This window comes from Dendrobates tinctorius, unplaced genomic scaffold (assembly GCF_039654945.1).
Source record: "Dendrobates tinctorius isolate UK_male_01 unplaced genomic scaffold, ASM3965494v1 ptg000073l, whole genome shotgun sequence".
NCBI classification, from domain to species: domain Eukaryota; kingdom Metazoa; phylum Chordata; class Amphibia; order Anura; family Dendrobatidae; genus Dendrobates; species Dendrobates tinctorius.
In genome coordinates this window covers 4,188,045-4,199,842 of record NW_027361741.1, presented here as the reverse complement: position 1 = coordinate 4,199,842, position 11,798 = coordinate 4,188,045, and positions in this window count along the sequence as shown.

The following is an 11,798-nucleotide window of genomic DNA, read 5'->3' as shown; positions in this document are numbered from 1 at the left end:
ATTCATCTGTGTCTTCAATTCTGTGCAGGGGTCATGTGCCCATTGAACCACCATAGGGTATATACTTTGAGGTAGACTGGGTCTGCCTTGAGGTAGACATTTGAGGTAGACAAGGTTTTGGAGTCCAGTGCTTTTGCCCTTCTTCCTTCATATGTTATCCCTTCAGCATCTAGCTTTCCTTCTCCTCCTTTGGAGTCTTGTCCTGCAACTTCTTGTACAGGTCCCAGGACTTCATTTTGTCAGGTTTTCTTGTCTTCAGTCATCACGTAGTAGCTGTCCGGCTCTACGACCTCTCCCACTCTTCCATATTGTCTTCCTCTGGCTGCTTCTTTGGCTGCCAGCCAGCAGCCGTTCCTTTCATCCAGCTTGATCTCAGGTCAGCATTTGTTAACCACTTTGAGGAGCTGAGTGGCTGTCTTCTGGTCCAGGGCCTGGATAAACTTCAGGGAGCACCTTCAGAATCTTGTCCAAGATGATCCTCTGGCGCTGGAGCCGGAAGCAGTGCAGCCATTTTACGAAGCATGTAAGGTCCCTTTGGATTGAAAATTTCCTGGCCCATGCCAAAGTTCTTAGGCCGTTTGTAGCACTCAGACCTCCAGTTGGTCAGAGACAGTTTCACTCTTGGTGGTGGACATGGGATGCTGGGCCTTGTGAGGGTACGGGGTTCCAGACTTGAGTGACACCTGCACTGGCACAACTTGAAGTCTCCCTTGGACCATAGGCTTCCGGGTACTATGTCCAGCACCTCCGGGTACTATGCCCAGCACTATGTCCAGCACCACGTTGGGCGCCAAAAATGTTGTGGAAAATTGATTTATATATATATAGATCTGTGTGTGCTGCGGCCTGTCCTAATCAGAACAGAGTCTCATTGAGCGCTCAACGGAAAAGAAGACGCTAACCACCTTGGCGATGGGCGCCCATTGTAAAAAGGGGAAAGTTTGTAAGTGATTCGTGACGCCACCTGTGGTGTTCGGCAATGTAGATGTAAGCGGACGCTGCAGACAGATCCTCTGGGACAGATGGTGTGGTGCAGCAGTGATGTTATAGCCCTCCACAGGCAGGGCTGTAGTCCCAGGGCAGAGTAGGTGTAGTGACACTTAGATGGTGTAGTGTCGGACGCAAGGGATGTAGGGGTGCTGGGCTTGTTGTCGCGGGAATAAGTGGAGGACACCAGGGCATGTAGTTCCAAAGCTTTACTCACAGTCTGTTGTGGTACAGGTGCCCGCATCCATGCCGTGTCCTCCGGGTCAGGAGCTCAGCCAACTTCCAGGCAAGATGAAGTACCCCTTTCCAACACTCCGCCAACATATGTGCCTTCTCTGAACGTCTCCTCTTATAGCGCCTTTAAGTGAAGTACTCACAGTTCTGGGTTACACTGGAGTTCCTCCTGTCAGATGTTCCTATGAACTCTACTTGTACGGCAGACAGCTGTAGCCTGCTTCGGGGACTCCTTACTACCTAGTCCCGGCTCACTATCGTTGCTGTTGTGCCCCCAAGTCTTGTTTGGGAATAAAGTGGTCACTACTTCTATTCCTCCGGTGTCTGCTGCAAGACCATTAGTATCCATACAACCTCGGGGACCGGACCCCGACCTTGCGCTTAGAACTTGGGAAGGGTTCTCTCTTCCAATCCTGATCCTTAGTCCTCCTATTCTCCTTATGTTCTGTACTAATCCTTCTTTCCAATGGAGAATCAAGCTTCTTTTCTCTGTTTCTTTCCTGTGCCAGCAGACCCAGATCACTGTGGCCTGCTGCAGAACCTCCTTCTTCCATCCCTCTCCCGGGGATCTTCACTTTCTCACTCTCTGTCCTTCTACATCCTCATTCACTGACTGAATGAAATACTGACTGACTCAACTTTTCCCGCTCTTTTATGTGAACTAAACTCCACCCACCTCCCAGCACGTTTCGTGTTCCAAGCAGGGAGCCACCAAGGGGTGCTATGCTACACTCCAAGCAGGGAGCCGCCGAAGGTGCTTTGCTACACTACTTTGTGGTGTAGGGTGCAGGTGTTGGAGTGTGGTCAGGTGTCTCCACCTTACCTGGATGGTGGGGCACCACACCTCAGGAGGAGGTGCAGTACCTCTGTGGCGACTGAACCCTCAGGGGCGCCACAAATATACAGTTGAAACTATAAGTTTGCATACACTATATAAAAAGACACATATGCATGTTTTTCTCAATATCTAACGTGAGATCAGAATAAATCTTTCCCGTTTTAGGTTAATTAGGATTACCATAATTATTAATATTTGCCAAATGCCAGAATAATCAGAGAGATAATGTTTTAAGGTATTTTTATTACTTACTGCAAAGTCAAATGTTTACATACACTAAGATTACTATGCCTTTAACCCTGCAGTTATGTTCGGTCAAAAACGACCGAATTTGAACGTTAATATTTTTTAAAATATTCAAGATGCAGTTCTGAAGCTTGTGGTTGATTGATTTTTCCCCATTTGAGGGGTTCTTACTTTTTTTTTTTTGTTTACTTTTTGCTCCACAATTTTTATACACTTGTACTGTTTGGTCAAAAATGACCGATAGCCTTTTATAGTGATCTCCAGCCATTTTATGAGTAAAATAAAGGAGCTATAATCTCATTTTGGACTATATATTACATCTACTACTATTTACCAATCTATTTAGGTCCTTTTGGTCCATGCAGATTTACACATACATACATTTTCTCATTACAATACTGCTGATGGATTACCTTCAGATATTGAGAAAAACATGCATGTGTCTCTTTATACAGTATACGTAAACTTCTAGTTTCAACTGTATGTGTATACATTAAAGGGCTCCAAATAACCCACCTGTAATCTTATAAGTCATCTTTTTTTACGATCTACATTAGTCTATCCAATAAGTGACCACTAGATGACAGCAGTCCAGCTTTAAAACTATATAGAAAAACCTAAGTCATCGAACCTCCAGGTGGAAAACATACAGCTGAAGTAATGATGATGATTAGTGACGAGCGAGTATACTGTTTGTTAGGAAATCCCCACATGCATTCAGGCTGTCTAGCAGCCGCAAATCATGCAGCTACGGCGACAGAAACAAAATCTCCGAGCACATCCAAATACTCGGAGGTCACCTGAGCATACTCAGGAAATCTCGAGTAACGAATATAGTCGCTCATCACTAATGATGATTATATATATATATATACACTCACTGGCCACTTTATTAGGTACACCTGTCCAACTGTGTGTTAAGACTTAATTTCTAATCAGCCAATCACATGGCGGCAACTCAGTGCATTTAGGCATGTAGACATGGTCAAGACAATCTCCTGCAGTTCAAACCGAGCATCAGTATGGGGAAGAAAGGTGATTTGAGTGCCTTTGAACGTGGCATGATTGTTGGTGCCAGAAGGGCTGGTCTGAGTATTTCAGAAACTGCTGATCTACTGGGATTTTCACGCACAACCATCTCTAGGGTTTACAGAGAATGGTCCGAAAAAGAAAAAAAATCCAGTGAGCGGCAGTTCTGTGGCCGGAAATGCCTTGTTGATGCCAGAGGTCAGAGGAGAATGGGCATACTGGTTCGAGCTGATAGAAAGGCAACAGTGACTCAAATTGCCACCCGTTACAACCAAGGTAGGCAGAAGAGCATCTCTGAACGCACAGTGCGTCGAACTTTGAGGCAGATGGGCTACAGCAGCAGAAGACCACACTGGGTACCACTCCTCTCAGCTAAGAACAGGCATCTGATGGCTACTTTCAGCAGGATAATGCGCCATGTCATAAAGCTCGAATCATCTCAGATTGGTTTCTTGAACATGACAATGAGTTCACTGTACTCAAATGGCCTCCTCATTCACCAGATCTCAATCCAATAGAGCATCTTTGGGATGTGGTGGAACGGGAGATTCGCATCAGGGATGTGCAGCCGACAAATCTGCGCCAACTGTGTGATGCCATCATGTCAATATGGTCCAAAATCTCTGAGGAATGCTTCCAGCACCTTGTTGAATCTCTGCCACGAAGAATTGAGGCAGTTCTGAAGGCAAAAGGGGGTCCAACCCGTTACTAGCATGGTGTACCTAATAAAGTGGCCAGTGAGTGTATAATGTGTATATATATATATATATAATAACCTTAAATACTAGTTAAATAACTAAAGTAAACAAAAGTAAGAAATTAAATTATATAAGTATATATCTGTATTTATAGTCACCATCTTAGGTATAAATGTATATGTATGTAATAGACTGTAAATTTATGTATGTGTAATAAATATCGTTTATTGATACACGGTTTTGTAAGTGCTTAGTATAAGGAACAGTAAGGCATCACTAATAAGTTGTATAGTAATTATTAATAGTCGAGTTTGACATGAATAATTAACATCGGACCCAGTAGCGTAGCTACCGGGGGGACAGAGGGGGCAGTGGCTCGCCGATACAGTTATATTCTGCAGCAGAGCAGGGGGAATTGATCTCCCTGCTCTGCCGCCTGGCCGCTATGGGCCCCTGAGCAGGCAGGGGGGCCCTGTGCCAGCAGTGGGCCCCCTGCCCATCATCGCAGGGTCAGCTGTATCGGCATCTAGCCGATACAGCTGACCGCACTGATGAGAGAAGGAGCGATGACGTCGCTGTCAGGAGATGAGCGGGAGCTCAGAGCAGTGCAGGAGCCGGGAAAAGAGAGGTGAGTATTTATTTATTTTTATTTTTTTATTATTTTTTTATAGGGATGTATTATTTTAGTGTCTGCCTATGGGGGGTGCTGCCTTACCTAACTGTCTGCTTATGGGGGGCTGCCTTACCTAACAGTCTGCCTATAGGGGGGCTGCCTTACCTAACAGTCTGCCTATGGGGGCGATGCCTTACCTATCAGTCTGCCTATGGGTGGTGCTGCCTTACCTATCAGTCTGCCTATGTGGGGGTGCTGCCTTACCTATCAGTCTGCCTATGGGGGGTGCTGCCTTACCTATCAGTCTGCCTATGAGGGGGGTGCTGCCTTACCTATCAGTCTGCCTAAGGGGGGGGGGTGCTGCCTTATCTATCAGTCTGCCTATGGGGGGTGCTGCCTTACCTTACAGTCTGCCTATTGGGAGGTGCTGTCTTACATTACAGTCTGCCTATGGGAGGGTACTGCGTTACATTACAGTCTGCTTATGGGGGGCTGCATTATACTATACAGTCTGCCTAGTGGGGGCTGCATTATACTCTAGAGTCTGCCTATGGGGAGTGCATTATACTATATTGAGGACTATCTAGGGGGCCATCATATAGTGTTGGAGCCATTGAAAAGTTTGGGGGATAGTAATGGGTCAGTATACTGTCAGTGTACTGTATATAAAGTGAGGGGGCATTATACTGTGTATAACAGAGCATCATACTGTCTATAGGGGAGCAGTACAGGGGGGACTCCGGACATTATTAAATGTAAAGTGAGCACTTATTGTTATAGGGGATCTCGGGTAACTGTGACTGTCAAAGGGGTACACATAGGGCATTATTACTATTATTAGGGGGCAAAATGTGGGCACTGTTTTCTAAGGCACTTGCACCAAGCACCACTATATTGTAGAGGGTTGCTTTAGAATTTAAAAGGCACAGAGAACCACCCGGCAGGTGCAGTAATAGAGACACATACAGCAGCAGCAGCAGCTCAGCATTGGGGTATCAGTAGGATGAGGGGTTTGCACAGGTTGGGGATAGATGGTGATGGGGCTGGAATATGAGAAGTGAAACGTGTCTTTCTTGTATTCTCTGTAGCCGAGTCCTGGCTGGAGAATTGTCATTGTCGGTCTGGGCCAGATGGAAAAAACATTAAAAGTGAATGATTCCATCAGAAAGAATGTTGGCTGTAAGACACTATCTGTAATTGCTGTAATCACTTGTTCTGTAGGACTGATATCTACCACTGACCATATGGCGGTAATATCAATATTGGTCTTTATATAGAGATTATTTCAGTAACATCTCAGTCACCAAACAGCCACTTGAACTGGTAGCCTTGGACCACGTGAAGCTGAACCCAAGCCGTTCAGGCTATATCTACGCCCTCACCATTGTTGACCATTATTCAAGGTTCCTGGTAGTTGTGCCAGTGAAAGACTAGACAGCAAAGACAGCGGCCAAAGCATTTCAGCGACACTTTTGTCGAACGCACGGTTACCCTGAATGATTACTTACCGACCAAGGCCCAGCCTTTGAAGCAGAAGTGTTCCAAGAGTTCTGTAACCTGTACGGCTGCAAGAAAATCAGGACGCCGCCGTACTATCCACAGACAAATGGCATGTGTGAGAAAATGAGCCAAGTGGTAATTGACTTATTGAAGACCTTGCCCCTGGACAAGAGAAACCTGTGGCCAGAGAAGTTGCCGAACCTGGTAGATCTCTACAATCATATCACTGTAAACTCCACCAACTGTACTCCAGCCTACTTGATGAGAACAAGACCTGGCAAGTTACCCATTGACTTGGAAATGGGAGTCTTAACACCTGAAGTAACATCACCAGATGCAGATTGGAATACAGGCAAGACAAACGCAAGAAATAAATTATAATCAGCACGCCCCCTTGTCACCTGGAGAGTTGGTACTCAAAAGGAAGAGACTAGTGCACAAACTAGATGAACAATGGGAGGCTGAGCTCTACGTTGTTTTACCTTCAGACTTCAATAACACCAAGGTGTGCCTCATCAGCAAAGATGGAGGAGAAACCTCAGCAGCAGTGTCAACAGATCATCTAAAGCCATGCCCTGACCAACTGAAGGAAAAGATTGAAGACCAATACAGTAGAAGAAGTGGAGGAAAAGATCAGCACTGTACTCGGCAAGTTCCCTTCAAATTGGACAAGAGTGAACCAAGCATAGTCGTGCCTGTCTTAACCTTTCCCCAGCTGGAAGTGCCAGAAAGAGAAGCAATTCAAGACCAGCCTGAAGATCCGCAAGCTCAAGTAACAGAAGTCACATCTGCAGTAGAATGCGAAAATCTGCCCCCTGCTAGTGGTGAATCTGTCATACCCACGGTGAGTCTAAGATGTCGCAGACGGCTACTGCCCAGCTTACCAACAAACACACTAGACCAGGCTAGATCTTTACAGGCACCTGTACTGTGTAAAAAAAAAAAATATATAAGTGTAATGCTAATGTAAATAAGTTAAAAATGTTGATAATTGCAACTGTTAAGTATGTGAGCCTACAGAGACTTACTGTATGAACTTTTAACCATTCTTGTTTCATGATTATATGGACGATTGAGTCACTGGACTCGTAGTAACCAGGACAATAATTGTATATAGTTAGCACCGGTGACTACAGAACAAAAACCGTCTGGCGTGACCGAAGAAGAAGTCCAACCTGGTGACCACTAATGCCCTGTAGTCACACCCAGGGCCTACGTTGAGAGTTTGAGACGGGTTCCCTCAAATTGCACTTTGTATGGTGAAAAGGACACCCCATTTCAGGACTTCGCTGAAGTTATGTATTTGTTGTTAAAATCCTGTAAAAAGTTGTTTTATTTCTTTTATGTTTCCTCAGTCTGGATTACTGAATTGTATTAGGAGGGAATAAGGCACCCCACGAGTTCGGTTGCCACAATGGCCTTGACTCCCTCCAAGGGGGAGTAATGTTATGCCTGGAAGCAAAGAATGAATCCCCTTACCAGGTAATTCCAGCATACAACACAGTTCCTGCTCCAGGCTAGCAGAGGGAGCGCTAAACCCGATTTCAGGGGAGTTTCTCTCTCTGGTCAAGAGGAGGAAGTTAGTGGAGAGAATTAGAGCCTGAACAAGGTTGAGCGAGGACATGTGGAAAGGAGCTGGGGATAGGAGCTTCATCTGAGCTCACCCCAGGCTTGAGCACCAGTGACCTGGCACCGGAGCCTGAGGATGTGTGGGTACTAAAGCCCCAGCAGCAGAATCCAGAGGGTAGAAGACCACAGATCCTCTGTCCCCTACTGATACTCGACGACACAGCAGCACATGTGAGCTGGAGACACCAGACAGGAGCAACCCCTGAAGCAGGCTCCAGCTGCCTGTCATGCAAGTGGAGTTCTACCTAAGCATCAGACAGAAAGAGGGACTTGAATAGAGTTTACAGCATCAAGTACCTCAGAGAATAGCGCTTGAAAGGAGGCCTCCCAACCCACCTGACTAAGGAAATTCCCAAATTGCTTCCAGGCCGACCAGCTCCAGAACCATCTGTAACCTGAGCCCCGAACTGTACCTGCGCAGCTCAGTGAAAGGTAAAGAAAACTGCACCTTGCTGTGTCTTCTGAATCATTCCTGCGTCACCTGCCATGCACCACAATCACCACCAATATCACCTTTATCATCCTAACTGCCCTGGGACACAGCTCTACCCATGGAGAGCTTAACCATCTTTGCTGCCCTATCATCACCTCAGAGGATCTGCATTGCAACGTCGGTCCCCTGACTGAATACCACGGGTGGCGTCATGAACACTTTATTACAAACTTTATTATCCCCTTTTTCACCATCCCTTTTATTGGACGCCCAGGGCCACGGACCGGGTTACTGCTGCTCTGACACTTCCCCTTTAAGAAGTGGCCCAGTACCGAGTATCCCCACTGCCCTGGTGGACGATCCACATCTGCAGTAAGGTAAGAAAGTGAAAGAACTGGGAGCGCAAGTGGTCTTTACTGGGAGGATGGAAGAGGATGGCCACAGAACAAGGAGGTGGAATAAGATTTTGCAGGTGAACAACTGGCTATGTTGATGGTGCCGTCAGCAAGGATTTGGGTTTCTGGATCATGAAGTGAATTACCTATACGACAAACTACTTCCTAGAGATGGGGTGCACCTTACGAAGACTGGAAAACATGTATTTGGAAGACGCCTTGCTACACTCATCAGGAGAGCTTTAAACTAGAACAATGTGGGAAGGGAAGCAAAAGGCCAGAAAAAGCCTGACAAATACTATTGGGAACTCTGCTATTAGAAGTGGAAAGGAAGAACAAAGACAAAATAATAAAAATATTGGAGAAAGAGAAACCAATCACAAACTAAAATGTTTCTATACAAATGCACAAAGCATGGGCAACAAACAAGGAGAATTGGAACTACAAACGCAGGAAAAGAAATATGATGTCATTTGAATCACTGTGTAAGCATCGTTCCTATTCTGCTGTGTTCCGGACTTTGCCCTTACTGTTGCCCTTAAGCCTGGCTTCGTTCGGCCATACTGGTTCCTGTGACATCACCGCCTGTTGGTCCCGCCCGCCGGGTTTAAATAGCTTTCCTGGACGTGACTACCTTGCTTGTATATCTCGTCCTGTACCTGATCTGCTAGCTGGGAGTTGCACGCTGTGCTACCTCCTTCCTTCCTGCTGAATCCACCTGGATTACCTGCTGCCTAACTGCCGCTGCCTGGACCTTCTGACGGTGTCGGCCTGAAGGCTCCTTCCAGCCCTGCCTCCACCGCTCACCGCTACTACAGCACTCACGGTATGCGCTGAAGATCTTGACTGCTGTGTGCGTTCCACCTGGGAGACTATCCCTGCTACCTTTGCACATCCAGTATCAATTACCTAGTGACTTTCTCTGCCACTGCACTGTGCCCGAAGATTCCCCTCCCGCAAGGGAGAAGGCTAAGTGACTGTCCTTGCCTGCATTCTTAAGACTGTGTCTGCTTACATCTACACAGTGCTGGTGTACAACTTGCTATCTACTGGACTGAGTTCTGCTGCTGTTACCACTGCTGTCATTATCTGGCTCCGCCAGCACCTGTGCTGTTCTGTGCTGCTTGTTTAATACAAACTACTTTCACGTATACCTGTGTCTGTGACTCTATCATCTAGCCACTGTCTTCATAGAAACCTACTATACATCATTACAGGATATACAAGCCACCAATATGGAGACCGCAGGTGTAGAGTCCCTGGAGAAACGTGTAAGCAAGCAGCTTGCTTTGATACGGCAGGATGTGGCAGGCATTAGGACCCAGCTGGACATGCTGGAGCAACGTATCGAACACAACGCCGGGGCAGCAGAGGCACAGTTGCAACGACTGGCAAATCGGAATACGGCGCTGGAACAAGCAGCTCCTCTTCAGGGTGATCGTGTTCTGGCGTTGGAGCAAGCGATTCCTATGCAGCTCGATCGGATTGCTGCTCTGGAACAGGCCCCAGCCGCGCAGGTAGCAGGTGTTGCCCGGGATACTACACCGACCTTCCCGAAGCTTCCACCCTTCCGGTTCGCTGGTGAGAGGGATAAATTCCGAGTTTTTTTGAACCAGTGTCGGATCTTCTTTGCTGCTCATGCCCCACAGTTCACTACGGAACGCTCCAAAGTTCTGACCATAGTCATGCTGCTGTCTGGTAAGGCGCTCGCGTGGGCCAACCCTTTGATTGAGACCGACGACCCTCTGCTTAACTCTATGGACAATTTCATTGCCGCAATGACGCAGATGTTTGATGACCCGAACCGAGCTAATACTGCTGAGACGACGCTGCTGACCCTTCGGCAGGGGAAGCGTTCGGTGCTGGAGTATGCATTGGACTTCCGTAGATGGGCTTTAGACACCACCTGGAACGGGGCAGCCAAGCAGGCCATCTTCCGCAGGGGATTGTCTACGGCAGTTAAGGATGAACTGGCACGCGGGGACTCGCCCGTGCTTCTTGGGGACTTCATCAACCACTGCATCTGCATTGACAATCGACTCTCTGAGCGCAGACAGGAGCGCTGGTCTGATCTACGGTTTAATAACACTGTTCCGTTCTCTTCTCCCTCCAGAGATGTCACCAGCAGGAGGAATCCCGAGCCCGAGCCCGAACCGATGCAGGTGGATGCCGTACGTAGAAATCCTCCTGATGCCCGCAAGGAGCATCGCTTTAAGGAAAACCTGTGCTTCTACTGCGGGGGGACCGGTCACTTCATCTCCGAGTGTCCAGTCAGGAGACGTAAGACGGCTGCAGCTATCATTGATTGTAACTCCGAGGCGGGGGAGTCCTGCGTCCTAGATCTGAACAATTCGGGGGGCAGAGACAATCAGAGAGACCTGGACTTTGCCGATATGAATTCGCTGGCATCTCTTCCATTGAACGCAGTGGTGATCTCGATGACTTCCGTCGTTTCCTCCTTCGCTACTAAGAAGAATGCCCACTATTACCTATCCTTGAGGGTCTGCTTCCAGGGTCGGTGTGTCGAGAGCGCGGCCATGTTGGACTCCGGGGCCAGTGGAAACTTCATGGATATCGCGTTTGCAAGGAAGCATGGAATCAGGGCAGTGAAGAGGGAGTCGTCAGTCTTGATGGAGACAGTAGACGGGTCACCACTTACATCGGGACCGGTAACCATGGAGACTGAGTCGGTGAAGGTATGCATTGGAGAGGAACATGTGGAACATTTGTCCTTTTTACTAATATCTTCTCCTCACTTTCCTATTATCCTGGGGTTACCTTGGCTCCAGGTTCAGAATCCTCACATCAACTGGGAGACCAGGGAAGTGCAGTTCCCTCCAAGTTCTAACAGCAACCCCGCTATTCCTAAGGTCGCTGCTATCCCCAAGGTAGTAGCTACGACTGAGGGACAATTACCAATGGAGTATCAGGATCTGGCAGAGGTATGTGATAAGAAGAGGGCAGATATGTTACCTCCCCACCGGCCTTATGATTGCCCGATAGAACTGATATCTGGGGCGGAGATTCCATTCGGGCGTATTTACCCTTTGTCTGGTCCTGAATTAAAGGCCTTGAAGGACTTCATCGACGAGAATCTCGCCAAGGGCTTCATCCGACCGTCTACTTCTCCTGCGGGTGCACCAATCTTCTTCGTGAAGAAAAAGGACGGGGGTCTGCGTCCTTGCATGGACTACCG